Below are 17473 nucleotides of genomic sequence, written 5' to 3' on the forward strand. Positions count from 1 at the left end.
GAATCAAGAGGTAATGTTGCAGCTATATAGGACCCTGGTCAGACCCCACTTGTGGAGAAGGCAGGAGATTGGGGCTGAGAGGGAAAATCGATCAGCCATGATGAAAAGATGGACCTGACGATGTGGCCAACTGTGCTCAGCTCTGGTCGCCTCACTACAGGAAGGATGTGGAAGCCATAGAAAGGGTGCAGAGGAGATTTATAAGGATGTTGCCTGGATTGGGGAGCATGCCTTATAAGAATAGGTTGACTGAACTCGTCCTTTTCTCCTTGAAGCGACTGAGGATGAGAAGTGACCTGATAGAGGTGTATAAGATAATGAGAGGCATTGATTGTGTGGATAGTCAGAGGCTTTTTCCCAGGGCTGAAATGGTTGCCACAAGAGGACACAGGTTTAAGGTGCTGGGGAGTAGGTACAGAGGAGGCGTCAGGGGTAAGGTTCTTACTCAGAGTGTGGTGAGTGCGTGGAATGGGTTGCTGGCAACAGTAGTGGAGGCGAATACGATAAGGGTCTTTTAAGAGACTTCTGGATAGGTACATGGAGCTTAGAAAAATAGAGGGCTAAAGGTAAACCTAGTAATTTCTAAGGTAGGAACATGTTCGGCACAACTTTGTAGACCAAAGGGCGTGTATTGTGCTGTAGGTTTTCTACGTTTCTAAAATGCCACTCGGTAAGAAAATGTGTGTGTTCCTTTTATGTTTTTACAATAGGTATTTAGAACTCCATAGCCTAATCAGAATAATAAGACCATAAGATATTGGAGCAGAGTCAGGCCAGTTGGCCACATCGTCAGGTCCATCTTTTCATCATGGCTGATCGATTTTCCCTCTCAGCCCCAATCTCCTGCCTTCTCCACATGTCCCATCGTGCCCTGACCAATCAAGAATCTATCAACCTGTGCCTTAAATATACATAAAGACTTGGCTTCCACAGCCACCTATGGCAAAGAACTCCACAGATTCAACAATATTTGGCTAAAGAAATGCCTCCTCATCTCCTTTCTAAAAGACACTTTGTGGCCTGCTGAGGAGCCCGTGGGATTCAAATTTATAGATGGCTGAGGAGAGCGAGTTTCGTTTAATATGGCACCAGAAAACAGCAGCTCCTCAGGCGACGTTTTCCAGATAGTCAATCATTTCAGTTTTTCTAGATCTAGTTATTCTTTTTATTTTAATTTTGTTTTTGAAACTGTTGGAGCCTGGGACTTACAGTCTGTAGTTCAATCAAGTAAGCTCGCGTTCTGCTGTCCCCGAGAAACTCCAGGAGAGAAGCGCGAGCACAAGCTACCACAAGGAGAAGCTCAGAGACAAGATGTGGGGCCATGATCGACTACATCTCTTGCCGATTAGAGTCGAAGATTGACACATGGAGGCAAATGCAGAGGAGAGCGAGAGGTTCTTGGATTCGTGTCGCTGTGTCAAAGATTATGGGGAGAAAGCGGACAAATGGGGTCGAGGGGGACAATTAATCAGCCATGATGGTATGGCAGAGCAGTCTCGATGGGCTGAATGGCCTATTTCTGCTACTATGTCTTATGGTTTTTTTTTAAAAGGACACCCCACCATTCCGAGGCTGTGTCCTCTGGTCATAGACTCTCCCACCATAGGGAACATCCACTCCATCAAGGCTGTTCAACATAGTCATAGTCATACTTTATTGATCCCGGGGGAAATTGGTTTTTGTTACAGTTGCACCATAAATAATAGTCATAGAACAATAAATAGTTAAATAGTAATATGTAAATTATGCCAGTAAATTATGAAATAAGTCCAGGACCAGCCTATCGGCTCAGGGTGTCTGACCCTCCAAGGGAGGAGTTGTAAAGTTTGATGGCCACAGGCAGGAATGACTTCCTATGACGCTCTGTGTTGCATATCGGTGGAATGAGTCTCTGGCTGAATGTACTCCTGTGCCCAACCAGTACATTATGTAGTGGATGGGAGACATTGACCAAGATGGCATGCAACTTAGACAGCATCCTCTTTTCAGACACCACTGTGAGAGAGTCCAGTTCCATCCCCACAACATCACTGGTCTTACAAATATGTTTGTTGATTCTTTTGGTGTCTGCTACCCTCAGCCTGCTGCCCCAGCACACAACGGCAAACATGATAGCACTGGCCACCACAGACTCGTAGAACATCCTCAGCATCGTCCAGCAGATGTTAAAGGACCTCAGTCTTCTCAGGAAGTAGAGATGGCTCTGACCCTTCTTGTAGACAGCCTCAGTGTTCTTTGACCAGTCCAGTTTATTGTCAATTCGTATCCCCAGGTATTCGTAATCCTCCACCATGTGCACACTGACCCCCCTGGATGGAAACAGGGGTCACCGGTACCTTAGCTCTCCTCAGGTCTACCACCAGCTCCTTAGTCTTTTTCACATTAAGCTGCAGATAATTCTGCTCACACCATGTGACAAAGTTTCCTACAGTAACCCTGTACTCAGCCTTATCTCCCTTGCTGATGCATATCCAACATTCAATAGGTTTTAATTATCGCCCCTCATTCTTCAGAATTAAGCTCCCAACTATAATCTTCTTTCAGCCATGATTCAATTTTGTCTGCCTTTTACATTGCAATTCATCCTGTTGGCTGCAATTTTTCCCTGTCATAAGCCTCTCCTTGCTAGGAGTCTCACTACACATGACCTTTGTTTGTACATACCAATCCTCACAGAGGAATCAGAAGTGGAGAGATTGAGCAGTTTCAAGTTCCTGGGTGTCAAGATCTCTGAGGACCTAACCTGGTCCCTACATATCGATGCAGTTATAAAGAAGGCAAGACAGTGTCTATACTTCATTAGGAATTTGAAGAGATTTGGCATGTCAACAAAAACACTCAAAAACTTCTATAGATGTACCGTGGATAGCATTCTGACAGGCTGCATCACTGTCTGGTATGGGGGGGGGGGGTGGGGGCGGGTGGCTACTGCATACGACCGAAAGAAGCTGCAGAGGGTTGTAAATTTAGTTCGCTCCGTCTTAAGTACTAGCCTACAAAGTACCCAGGACATCTTCAGTGAGCGGTGTCTCAGAAAGGCAGCGTCCAATATTAAGGAGCACCCAGGGCATGCTCCTTTCTCACTGTTACCATCAGGTAGGAGGTACAGAAGCCTGAAGGCACACAGTCAGCAATTCAGGAATAGCTTCTTCCCCTCTGCCATCCGATTTCTAAATGGGCGTTGAACCCTTGAATACCTCACTTTTTAATATGCTGTCCTGATGAATGGTTCCGGCCCGAAACGTTGACTGATGGTTTCCACGGATGCTGCCCGACCTGCTGTACTCATCCAGCGTGTTCTGAGTGTTGTTTTTTTTAATATATTATTTCTGTTTTTGCATGATTTTTAATCTATTCCATATATGTATACTGTAATTGATTTTTTTTTCTTCTATATTATGTATTGCATTGAACTGCTGCTGCTAAGGTAACAAGTTTCATGACACACGCCGGTGATAATAAAACTGATTCTGATTCTGAAATCAACTACCTCATCCTCAGCCCTATCACTCTGGTTCCAGTCCTCCTGCCAAATTAGTTTAAACCCTCCCGAGTAACCCTAACAAGTTTATTAGACCCTTTCGGGTTCAGGATTAACCCATCCCTTTTGTACATGTCATATCTTCCCCAGAAGAGATCCCAATGACCCATTAATCAGAATCCCTGCCCCTCTGTACCCGTTCCTCAGCCACACATTCACCGCCAAATCATCCTATTCTTGCCCCCACTGGCACATGATACAGGTAGCAATTCAGAGATTACTACCCTGGAGGTCCAGTTCTTCAGCTTTCTACCAAGCTCCCTAAAATCTCTCTTCCAGACCTCCTCACTTTTTATAATGTTTATCCTGGTAACTCTCTGGGATCATCCAATGTAGTTAGCACCACCCTAACCCTTGTATTTCTTATTCCTGTCACTGCAAAGCACCATAAACACTTTAAATCACTTTTTATAATGCTGGTTACATTGTAAATACATGCTGGTATTTATATATTTATGCACTTTTTATTCCATATTCATATTTTAAACTCTAACATGGTGAATGAAGTTGATCGTTGATCCTCGATCAGGTGCTAGTTGTTGCTTTGTTTGCTCAATAGTATGAACCTAGTACAATACTGGCAGACAAAACAGACTTCACAAGAATTACAGAATGAAGGGTCTCGGCCCGAGTGTCGACACCTTGTTCATTTCCACGGATGCTGCCTGACCCGCATTTTTTATGCATTGCTTTGGAATTCCAGCATCTGCAGAATTGCTTGTGTTCATGAAATCCCCAACCAAGATGCAGTATATTTGATCCCCAGCCTATTTTTCATTTGTTTGCTGCTGTTGCGGTAAGGATGTATTGAAAACATTGAGAAATGTTCAGTCCTTGTAGAAAATGGCATTGCTGGAGTTCCAGTGAACTTCAAAGAGTTACCAGTCTCAAGGGAAGTCAGGTACATCGAGGCAGCATTTTGAAGGAGACGAAGTCAATAAAAATAAAAATCAGGAGAAAAGTAAATTGGGTTTCCATTCTCAATTATTGCTCAAAATCTGCCTTTATCAATACATATAAAAGAGCTTGAGTCGCAATCTAAAACTAACAAAGCTCTTTAGAATCTTCAAAATCCTACCACTGGGCTGATTCGCGATTTTTGGCCTAGGTATGTTGTAGTTGTGATGGTGAACTAAGTCTATCCCGTATTGCTTGGATTATCCATTAATTCCTCTGATGTAGAGGCTAGGGGGCAGTAATCCTGTAGCTGTGGTGAAAGTGTGCCAGAACTGGATTTCTTTCGGCAGCCCTGTCCTCACGATGATGCGGATCCAATTCTCAGCGACAGGATAAATTAAACATTATATTCACTCATCAACGATGAAGGAGTTATACCCTGAAGGATTAAATCCCAGCATGAATCACTGTTTTCATGATAGAGGAAGTGGAAAGGGAAATTGAAAGGATAATGAAGTCAAATATCAAAGAGATTAAAAGTTTTTGAACTGTGAGGAGGAGGTGGTTAAAACAAAACTAGCAATATAAAGCAATGTATCGATTTCTCCTTCCAGTAAACAAATTTCACCCCCTGCTTTCCTCTATTCCCCACTCTGATCTTTTACCTCTTCTCACCTGCCTATTTCTTCCTCCTGGGTCCTCTCCTCCTTCCCTTTCTCCTATGATCCATTCTCTTCTCCTATCAGATTACTTCTACTCCAGCCCTTTACCTTCACCAATCACATTCCAGCTAGACTCCTTCCCCTCCCCCAGTGTTTTAATATGGTGTCTTCCCCCTTCCTTCTCAGTCCTGAAGAAGGGCTTAGGCCCGAAACATCACTTCCATAGATGCTGCCTGGCCTGCTGAGTACCTCCAGCATTTTGTGTGTGTTGCTTTGGATTTCCAGCATCTGCAGAGGTTCTTGTGTTTATGACATAAACCTGAAGATATCTTGTTTGTGCTGTCACACACACTGACATCGAATTTCTAATTGTAGCTAATTCATTGTTTTTAGTGAAGATATTCTATGAATGGTAAAACTACAGGCAGATAAATAAACCAATTAATTTGTTTGGAATCTTTTAAGGTTAAATATTGACCACACACTAGGAGAGCCTAATCGATTTCGAAGGATTGCAAGGCATGATTAATGTTCACCTCACACATTGCTTCAGTTTCCTAACCACTTGAAATAATGTGGGACTGCTTTGCAATTTCCTGACCGTCACAATTACATTCATTAATCTTGATGTGGCCTTGAAATCGCACGTGACCTTGAGCATGTGAGATGGAGCCAGTGTCTGCAGATGTGTCCTTTTTATTTGATTGTGATTACCTCCTGCCTTCATTTTCTGCTCTGCATCTCTGGGGGCCTGCATGGCAGCGTAATTGTGAGCATAACTCTATTACAGTGCCAAAGGCACGGGTTCAATTATGCTGCTGTCAGTAAGTAAGGAGTTTATGGTCTCCCTGTGACCACATAGGTTTCCTCCCTCATTCCAAAGACGTACAGGTTTATAGGTTCATTGATCATATGGATATAATTAAGAAGCTCGGGCTTGTTGGGCTGGAAGGGTTTGTTACTGTGATGTATCTCTAAATAAAATAAAAACGCAGTCCAAAAAGTAATTTTAAGTATTCTGATGTAAGTGTTATGGCTGAATCCAATTGGAATAAAGATGAGCTGCTCCCTGTGTTTCCCATGGTGAGTTTTACTGTGCAATTAATGATCTGGATTTTAATTTTTTTCATCAAAAATGTAGTTAATTCCTTATCTTAGGTGCTTGGGAATATTTTATTCCCATATAAAGGTGCTATATAAACACACATCTCTAAGTTGGACTAGAATTATCACTAAATTTACATATTGTGTAAGTAACACATGATTACATGTGGCATAGTACTTAATATGAGCTATTATAATTCAAATTTTATGTGAAATATCAAAAGGAAAAAAGACTTAAGTATCTTAAATGCTGGCACAATCTAAATGGAAAATGCTGGGAGCATTAGTCACACCATCTGCAAATATCTTTTTGATAGCCCAACATAAAACCATTTAACTTTTCATCTTGAAAGATGATGCTGTAAGATTCAGCAGTACATTTTATAGATAAAGAACAAATATCACTTCCCGGCAAGAGCGTTCTTCAGATTTAGCACAATTTCACAAAATTAGCCGCCTATGATCAGGTTAAAGCTTTGAGGTGTAATTAATTAATCCCTTGCACAAAGTGTAATGCAAGGCCATCATTAAAATACCTCATGACCCATGGCTAATGAACAATGGAGGCAGAAGTGCATTGCAGGATTGTGTTTTTAAATATTCAACACAAATGATACCTGAAATAGGACTCATTTATGAGTATTATTGAGATTGTATAATTACCTCTAAGTTCATCTCAGCTGTAACAACCCTCCTCTGACTTGCAATTTATCTTAGCTGAAAAATCTTCTGCCATATTTAAGACTAGTGCGACTAGGTGTTGGTATGAAATGGGTACATCCGTTAAGAGGTTCAAGTATAGACCATCTTCAGCTGCTCTGCTAACAAGTGGAGGTAAGTCATCCTTGACCATCAGGACTGCCTAAGAAGATGAGAGTTAATGTAGAAGATGGTACCAGAGGATTGGAGGGAGGCGAATGTTGTCCACTTGGTCAAAAAAGGTAGTAGGGATAGTCCGGGTAATTATAGACCAGTGAGCCTTACGTCTGTGGTGGGAAAGCTGTTGGAAAAGGTTCTTAGAGATAGGATCTCTGGGCATTTAGAGAATCATAGTCTGATCAGGGACAGTCAGCGTGGCTTTGTGAAAGGCAGATCATGTCTAACAAGCCTGATAGAGTTCTTTAAGAAGGTGACTAGGCACATAGATGAGGGTAGTGCAGTGGATGTGATCTATATGGATTTTAGTGAGGCATTTGACAAGGTTCCACACAATAGGCTTATTCAGAAAGTCAGAAGGCATGGGATCCAGGGAAGTTTGGCCAGGTGGATTCAGAATTGGCTTGCCTGCAGAAGGCAGAGGGTTGTGGTGGAGGGAGTACATTCAGATTGGAGGATTGTGACTAGTGGTGTCCCACGAGGATCTGTTCTGGGACCTCTACTTTTCGTGATTTTTATTAACGACCTGGATGTGGGGGTAGAAGGGTGGTTTGGCAAGTTTGCAGGCAACACAAAGGTTGGTGGTGTTGCAGATAGTGTAGAGGATTGTCAAAGATTGCAGAGAGACATTGATAGGATGCAGAAGTGGGCTGAGAAGTGGCAGATGGAGTTCAACCCAGAGAAGTGTGAGGTGGTACACTTTGGAAGGACAAACTCCAAGGCAGAGTACAAGGTAAATGGCAGGGTACTTGGTAGTAAGGAGGAGCAGAGGGATCTGGGGTACATGTCTACAGATCCCTGAAAGTTGCCTCACAGGTGGATAGGGTAGTTAAGAAAGCATATGGGGTGTTAGCTTTCATAAGTCGAGGGATAGAGTTTAAGAGTCACGATGTAATGATGCAGCTCTATAAAACTCTGGTTAGGCCACACTTGGAGTACTGTGTCCAGTTCTGATCGCCTCACTATAGGAAGGATGTGGAAGCATTGGAAAGGGTACAGAGGAGATTTACCAGGATGCTGCCTGGTTTAGAGAGTATGCATTCTGATCAGAGATTAAGGGAGCTAGGGCTTTACTCTTTGGAGAGAAGGAGGATGAGAGGAGACATGATAGAGGTGTACAAGATAATAAGTGGAATAGATAGAGTGGATAGCCAGCGCCTCTTCTCCAGGGCACCACTGCTCAATACAAGAGGACATGGCTTTAAGGTAAGAGGTGGGAAGTTCAAGGGGGATATTAGAGGAAAGTTTTTTACTCAGAGAGTGATTGGTGCATGGAATGCACTGCCTGAGTCAGTGGTGGAGGCAGATACACTAGTGAAGTTTAAGAGACTACTAGACAGGTATATGGAGGAATTTAAGGTGGGGGCTTATATGGGAGGCAGGGTTTGAGGGTCAGCACAACATTGTGCGCTGAAGGGCCTGTACTGTGCTGTACTATTCTATGTTCTAGAAATCATGAATATTTGTTGAGTTCTATGAGCAATTATTATTTGCAGCAGTTTTGTTTAATACAGGCAACAGTAAATATAAGCACATTTCAGCACAAAACTGATTTCTTCCAGGTACATGAATCAGATAGTTAGAGGATAAATTGTGACATATTTGTTCCTCATACCATGCTGACTATTGATAGGTTATTAGTTTCATCAAACCAGTGTAATTAAAACTGGCTAAAGTTCATTAGATGCCCCTACATCTGCCTTTTGTTATGCATTTTATTACCCTGTAATATCAAAGAAATGGATTTTATGTCACAGCAACAGACATTTTCCAAGAAATAGAAATGTACGGCCATCAAGCTGTACTTTGTCTGAAGATCAAGGGTGATGTTATTTCCGAGTGGCTTTTGAATCAGAATCAAGTATTTGAAGAGGCTCTTATTCAGAGAGTCAGTTTTTGTACAGGGCTTGAACAAGAGAATGTTTGACTTCATAGATCTTTACTGAATTCAGATTACAAACACAAAGAACATGAAAGTTTTAGTCTACAATATGTGAATTGACCAAGGGATGTTCCCTGAATGTTGACCATGGGGTTGCAGGTGAGGATGACCATGATTCTTGAATGCTCCCAAATTTCTAGTGCAAACTTGGGAAAGCCTCTAGTGCCATTGTCACGTGACTGGCAACAATGAATATAGAATTGAATTGAGTCAGGTTTTGTAAAACAATCAAACATTTATTAAACTCTGCTCAATATAAAAAAAATAAAGAAATGAAAATCTTAACCGGAAGTTAACTGCTATGCAGCCATTTAACAAACCGTCAGTCAGTACTACTTCTTAATGCAATAAATGCGAAAACAGTTCTTAAAGCGGTAAATTCAAACACAGTTCTTAGAATGGTAAATTCGAAAGTCCAGGGGATTTATACAGTCAATTAGGAGAGACTTTCCTGAAGTAAAGAATTCCTCAAAGACACGACGTCACACCAGTCCCAGCCGGATCCTGCCTTGTCCGCAGAATTCACGACGACGGAAATAATACGGTTTATAGGCACTGACCTTTCCTTCTAGGTACTAGATCCTGCACAGCCTTTTCTGCCACTTTTAGCAGAGGCTATCTCTTGCAGATCACTCTTTCTTGAACGAATTCAATAATGGTCGATCCTTCCAACCGTCGAACGACTCCCTCAAGTTCCTGTTTTCACTCTCCAATATTACTGAAAAGATACATCAACAAACCTGGCCCAACACTGTTGTACCTTACAATAGAACGTAAAACTCCATTTTAAATCAAAACTGCATCATTAAGCAAATACACAGCAGAGCGGAGTATCTGGCTAACGTTCTAACTGGAGAACTAACTGTGTCACCCCAGGGGTCTCCTTTTATACCCATGGTGAACATGTCATCACGTGACCTCACATTGGTGGGAAAATCACATCATGTGACCTCCAAAAGACCATTACATCATCCTCATAAGACAGTCACAAGATATCCTCAGAATATTCTCAGAAACTGAACCTCTACTGCCCTTGGGCAGAGAATTCCAAAGATTCATCATCATTGAGACCGTGACCCCTGCTTCTTGGTAACCCAGTGAGGGAAAATAACAATTCTTTTCTTTTATACCCTAAATCTCTTTGCCAACACAGGAGCGAAGGCTCAGTCCAATAGTAGGTTCCCACACAGTCCCCACCCTCAGTTCCTAGGAATTAGTTGGGTGATTCTTTGTTCCTTTGACAAAGTTACGTGATGTAAAGTACATGTGACAAAGAAAGTTAAAGCTAGTCTTTAAATCTTAAAAAAAATGGCTATATCATGGCTATATTACTTCCTTGAGTAAGGAACTCGGACCTATATACTGTGTTTCAGTTTTGGTCTTGTATCTTTACTATACTACACAAAACCTGTGGCAATAAAACTCAATGCACCATTTACCTTCCTAATTGCTAACTCAGCCTGTATGTTAACTTTCATTGATTCATTTACAAAGGTACCCTACTCACAAACCTTTAGTAGATACAGATCCTGAACCCACCATCATCATATCATAGATGTTTGCTGAAATTTACTTTCTGTATTACACTTTGAAGTAAGAATTGCTGTGTGTGCAAAGAACGAGTATGACCTAGAATTCAACAAGGCCCACTACAGTGGTAAGTAAAAATTTTGAAATAAAATGTGGGTGCTGAAAGTCTAAAATATGAACATAAAATGCAAAAAAAAAACTCAACAGGTTTAGAACACATTTGTGGGGAGAGAAATTGAGCTAATGTTTCAGGTCAAATAAAGAGCCCTTAAAGTGAGACCATTGGTTGTGGGAACACCAGAAATAGATTAAGTGTAGTTATCCCCTTTAGTTCAAGAGCTTGATGTCTGCGGTAGTAACTATTCTTGAACCTGGTGACACTTGAACCTTCTACCTGATGGCAGCAGCGAGAAAAGAGTATGGCCTGAGTGGTGAGTACCTCTGATGATCGATTCTGCTTTCCTATGTTAACATTTCATGTAGATGTGCTCGATGGTCGGGAGGGCTTTTCCTGTGATAGACTGAGTGAATCCACTTCCTTTTGTAGGATTTTCTGCTCAAAGCCCCATACCATACCATGCTCCCATACCGGCCTGTAATGCAGCCAGTCAATACACTTTCCACCACACATCTATAGAAGTTTGTCAATGTTTTTGATGACATGCCAAATCCCTGCAGACTTCCTCCACCAATGATGCTGCCCCCACCTGCATCTTCACCATTTCCCAGACATCCATGTTCACCCTGTCTTCTTGCCGCCTTAACAGGGATATAGTTACTCTCATCCTCACCTGCAACCCCATGAGCCATTTCATTCAAAACATCATTCTCCAGCTTCCACAATCTTCAACAGGATCATACCACCAATCACATAAGACTACAAGATATAGGAGCAGAAGTAGACCATTTGGCCCATCGAGTCTGCTCCGCCATTCAGTCATGGGCTGATCCAATTCTTCCAGTCATCCCCACTCCCCTACCTTCTCCCCATACCCTTTGATGCCCTGGCTAATCAAAAATCTATCTATCTCTGCCTTAAATGCACCCAGTGACTTGGCCTCCACAGCTACTCGTGGAAACAAATTCCACAGATTTGCCACCCTGGAACTAAAGTAATTTCTCCACATCTCTGTTCTAAATGGACATCCTTCAATCCTGAAGTCATGCCCTCTTGCCCTAGACTCCCTAACTGTGGGAAATTTAATCTGTTCAGGCCTTTTAACATTTGAAATGTTTCTATGAGAAGACCCCTCATTCTCCTGAACTCAAGGGAATACAGCCCAAGAACTGCCAGACGTTCCTCATATGGTCACCGAAACCCTCTGACAGGACTGGAGAAAAAAAAAAGCTGAGCAGTAGATTTAAAAGGTGGGGAAGGGGAGAGAGAAACACAAGGTGATAGGTGAAACCGGGAGGGTGAGGGATAAAGAAAAGAGCTGGGAAGTAGATTAGTGAAAGAGTTACAGGACTGGAGAATTATTATGTCTTGCAATATACTATTGCTACATACTAGCAAATTTCATGACATATGCCGTGATAATAAATCTGATTCTGATTCTGAGAAGGTGACCTCGAGTGAGAGCCCTAAGAAACCGCGAGAGGCGGAGTGACCTGGGGACCTCGAGAGGCGGAGTGACCTGGGGACCTCGAGAGGCGGAGTGACTTGGGGACCTCGAGAGGCGGAGTGATTTGGGGACCTCGAGAGGCAGAGGGATTTGGGGAACCCTGAGAGGCAGAGTGACCAGGGAACCCCATGGGGATCCTCGAGCAAGGCCTGGGTATCCTGAGAGGAACCTCGAGCAGGGCCCCGAAAGGTAGGCCTGAGAGCGCTCGAAACAGACTTGGAAATCCTCAAGACAGACTTGGGAGTCTTTGAGATGGGGAGAACATTGGAAAAAAAACTTAGAAATATTGAAAACCTTAAAGTCCTTGGTGTCCTGGAGGAGCATGACGACCTTGAGAACCTGGGATGGTTAGATTGGGACTAATAGACGAGGATGTTTAGACCCAGAAAAAGCCTTGAAAACATGAAACTCAAAATCGAGGGTAGGATCCTGGAAGGATCTTGTTCGCAGTGTTTTACTCTTCACTATTTCCCAAGGCAATGAGGATACAGAATTTTACAAATTGAGACAGCATATGCAGGCTCTTCTTATTGCTGAGCTAGCTGGCTCTCTGTAGTTCTGTTTCATTTGTTACATAAAATTTCAATTTTCGCAGTCTGTACTATGACTTTCATCAAGAGGTTAAATACAGTATAAGGTAGCTTACTCTTGGCACGGTTACTGTCCCAGTGTGTTTGCACACTCCAGCCAGGGATCAGCTTTCGGAGCAGTGCTTTTCAGGGTTACAAGCTTAGGAGAGCTTGTACACTGTTTCAGGAGCCACTTGTACACTGGACTGATTGCTACCTTTAACATCACTCATCATAACAGAAAGACAGGAATTATGTATTGTCAAAGGTTAGTTCATCCCACTGCAGGTGTTGGCATGTAAGCTTATTTCCATTATCCCCAATAGTGTCCTTTCGAACATTGATTTGACATTAACAAAGGCATACCATTAATTGCAAGGAGCAGCAGCAGGAAAGGGCAAGTTCTTCCAAAATTTACACTATTGACTTGATGCTGATTTGTTAAATCAAATAAACTTTATTGATAAGCTTGATTGAAGTGCTTAATTGTTTTGCAGACCTGAGTCACAGGACCTCAACTCTGGGAGCCCAGATACTTATGACTTGAAAAGCTCAAAACAGAGACTGGAGAAACTCTGAATGTAGACTAGAGAAGATCAGAATCTGGACTTGAGAAATTTGAGACATAAACTAGAGACACTTGGAACGTAAATTTGACAAACTCAGTTGGTGGACTTAAGAATAGATGATATTCCCACCTAAAGTTGACCAATGTCAAAGCACTGCTTTTCAAACTCTGAGCAACACACACGAAATGCTGGAGGAACTCAGCAGGCCAGGCAGCAGTCGACACTCAGGCCGAAACCCTTTGGCAGGACTGAAGAAAAGAAAGCTGGGGAGTAGATTTGAAAGATGGGGGAGCGGAGAAAGCAACACCAGGCAATAGGTGAAACTTGGAGGGGAAAGGGTGAAGCAAAGAGCTAGGAAGTTGATTGGTGAAAGAGACAGAATGCCATGGAGGAAAGAAAAAGGTGAGGGTGGAGGAGCACTAGAAGGAGGCACTGGCTGGGCAAGGAGATAACATGAGAGAGGGACAAGGGGATGGGAAATGGTGAAAGGTGGGGGGAGGCATTACTGGAAGTTTGAGAAATCGATGTTCATGCCATCAGGTTGGGAGCTACCCAAACAGAATATAAGGTGTTGTTCCTCCAATCTACATGTGACCTCATCCCAACAGTGGAGGGGGCCATCGATGGACATATCAGAATGGGAATGGAAGGTGGAATTAAAATGGGTGACCACTGGGAGATCCCGCTTGTTCTGGTGTTTCACCTCCCATTTCCAGCATCTGCAGATTTTCTCTTGTTTGTGCTTTTCAAACTCCGCTGAGCTATTACGTGGTGGGGTCCTTCTGTAACGATGTGCGCTGGCAATATTGGAACCCAAGTGCAGAGAAAAGTCAGACTCTGATGTAGAAATGACAATTTATTGCTATTTATTCATATTTGTATTTGCACTGTTTGTTGTTCATTGATCCTGTTTACAGTTACTGTCCTCCAGATTTGTAAGTATGCCCACAGGAAAAAGAATCCCAAGGTTGTATGTGATGACATATGCAGTATGTACTCTGATAATTTTACTTTGAACTTTTTAAACTTTGAAACCCCATTCTTTGAAGAAGGAGTACCATCCATCATCAGGGGCCACAACCATCCAGGTCACGCTCTGTTCTCGCTGCTGCCATCGGGAAGAAAGTACCGAAGTCTCGGGACCCACACCACAAGGTTCGGGAACAGTTATCAGCTCAACTATCAGCTGTTGATCTAGAGGGGCTAACTTCACTCAACTTCACACCACAAGGTTCGGGAACAGTTATCACCTCAACTATCAGCTGTTGATCTAGAGGGGCTAACTTCACTCAACTTCACTTTGCTCCACCACTGAACCCTTCCCAAGATGTATGAACTCACTTTCAAGCACTCTAGAACTCAGATATTTCTCGATATAGTTCTCAATATTTATTATTAATTAACTTTTTTTCTTATTTAGTATTTGCACATTTTTGCATATCGGTTGTTGTCTGTCCTATTGGGGTGGTTTTTTATTGATTCTATTCTGTTTCTTGTATTTACTATGAATGCCTGCAAAAAATGAATCTCAGGGCTGTATACTGTACAGTAACATATATGCACTTTGATAATAAGTTATGCAAAAATATGGATGCTCTTTATCGATTACAGCTCTGCACTCAATACCATCATCCTCTCAAAACTGATCAATAAGCTTCAAGACCTTGGCCTCAATATCTTCTTTTGCAATTGGATCCTTGATTTCCTCACTTGCAGACCCCAGTCAGTTTGGTTTGCCAGAAGCAGCTTCTCCACGATCTCCATCAGCACAGGTGCACCACAAGGCTGTACGCTTAGCCCCCTGCTCTACACTTATGACTGTGTGGCGAAGCACAGCTTCAATGCCGTATTCAAGTTTGGTGATGACACCACTGTCATAGGCCAAATCAAGGTGCTGACGAGTCAGCATACAGCAAGGAGATTGAAAATGTGGCTGAGTGGCGCCACAACAATAACCTCTTACTCAATGTCAGCAAGACCAAGGAACTGATTACTGACTTCAGCAGGAGGAAACCAGAGGGCCATGAGCCAGTCCTTACTGAAGGATCAGAGCTGGAGAGGGTCAGCAACTTTAAGTCCTTCGGTGTTACTGTTTTGGAGGACCCGTCCTCGGCACAACGCATAAGTGCAATTACAAAGAAAGCACGGCAGTGTCTCTGCTTCCTTAAGAGCTCGCGAAGATCGGAATCAGAATCAGGTTTATTATCACCGGCGTGTGTCATGAAATTTCTTAACTTAGCAGCAGCAGTTCAATTCAATGCATAATATAGAAGAAGAAGAACAAAAATAATAAGTAATTAAGTAAATCAATTACAGTATTGAATAGATTAAAATCGTGCTGTCTTCCATTGATTCTATTATTCTATTATTATTCTGTTAGGGATTTATTGAGTGTGTCCGGTGTGAGATGAGCAAACGAGGCAAGGATGGTTGGACCCAATTGCTGGAGTATCTGAGGCTGGAATCGAGACACAATGGGAGACTGAAATGAGAACAGAATACTAAACTAGATTCTAGACAACAATCCAAGTTGAGCAGATGATTGAGCACTGAACCTCAGTTCAGGTGCTTTTTTGAATATTAAATGGCCACCAATTAGCACAGCAGAGCATCTAAATCCCAGAAGCGGTTGGGTGCATGTCATAGCAGGACCCCCCGTCCTGTGGCTGACTCCTGATAGCCCTGGCTGCTTGGAGAGGCGATGATGGTAGTCATGGATGAGAGTCGTATCCACGACAACCCTTTCAGGAACCCAGCACCGTTCTGCAGGTACAAATCCTTCCCAATGCATGTCAAACACCCCAAACAGTTCGTGAATCCAAAATTCTTCTCACAGTGAAGACGTGTTCCCCATTAACAAACCTGGCTGGCGGCAAGACTGATGGTGGTGGGGCTAAAGGACTGGTGCTTACAGGTTTTAATTTAGAAACGTGCAAAGGGGATTGATCTTGGGGGTCTTGGGGAGCTACAAGGTGTAAGGCTTTACTTTCTTGAGAACCTTGAAGGGTCCAATTAACTTGGGCGCCAATTTCCTAGACTCTACCTAGAGAGGCAAGTCTTGAGTCAACAGCCAGACCTGTTGCCCAGGCTGCAAAACTGGTCCGCCTTCTCTTGCAGTTAGCCTTTATTTCGGCCTCTGGGTGGAGGCTAACAAAATCTCCCTTGCCTTAGTCCATTTCTCCTTGCAATGTCAGACAGGGTCTTCAGCCACAGGAATCCCAACCTTGGCCTCCTACTCAGGGAAGAATAGCAGAGAATACCTAAATTAGTATTCGAAAGGAGACATCCCACGTGCCAAATGATGTGAAGTGATGTGGGCAACCCCTGCTCACATCAAGCAACACACATCAAAGTTGCTGGTGAACGCAGCAGGCCAGGCAGCATCTGTAGGAAGAGGTGCAGTCGACGTTTCAGGCCGAGACCCTTCGTCAGGACTAACTGAAGGAAGAGTGAGTAAGGGATTTGAAAGTTGGAGGGGGAAGGGGAGATCCAAAATGATAGGAGAAGACAGGAGGGGGAGGGATAGAGCCAAGAGCTGGACAGGTGATAGGCAAAAGGGGATACGAGAGGATCATGGGACAAGAGGTCCGGGAAGAAAGACGGGGGTGGGGGACCCCGAGGATGGGCAAGAGGTATATTCAGAGGGACAGAGGGAGAAAAAGGAGAGTGAGAGAAAGAATGTGTGCATAAAAATAATCCTGTCTTCTCCTATCATTTTGGATCTCCCCCTCCCCCTCCAACTTTCAAATCCCTTACTCACTCTTCCTTCAGTTAGTCCTGACGAAGGGTCTCAGCCTGAAACGTCGACTGCACCTCTTCCTACAGATGCTGCCGGGCCTGCTGCATCCACCAGCAACTTTGATGTGTGTTGCTTGAATTTCCAGCATCTGCAGAATTCCTGTTGTCCTGCTCACATCAAATTGTTGCACCACTTGTCCGGTTTTTTAGAGGCCAGGCATCTTAGGGTTCGTTCCAAATTTTGGTTCACCCGTTCTGTCTGGCCATTGAACTGTATGTGAAACCCAGAGGAAAGACTCATTGTTGTCCTGATCAGCTTACAGAATGGTAGTCTCTCCGAGGTGATGAATTTGCGGGCCTTCAAGAAACAATCCACAATTACCATAATGGTCTTTCCCTTGGATGGAGAAAGATCCATGA

This window comes from Mobula birostris, chromosome 2 (assembly GCF_030028105.1).
Source record: "Mobula birostris isolate sMobBir1 chromosome 2, sMobBir1.hap1, whole genome shotgun sequence".
In the NCBI taxonomy this organism is placed as follows: domain Eukaryota; kingdom Metazoa; phylum Chordata; class Chondrichthyes; order Myliobatiformes; family Myliobatidae; genus Mobula; species Mobula birostris.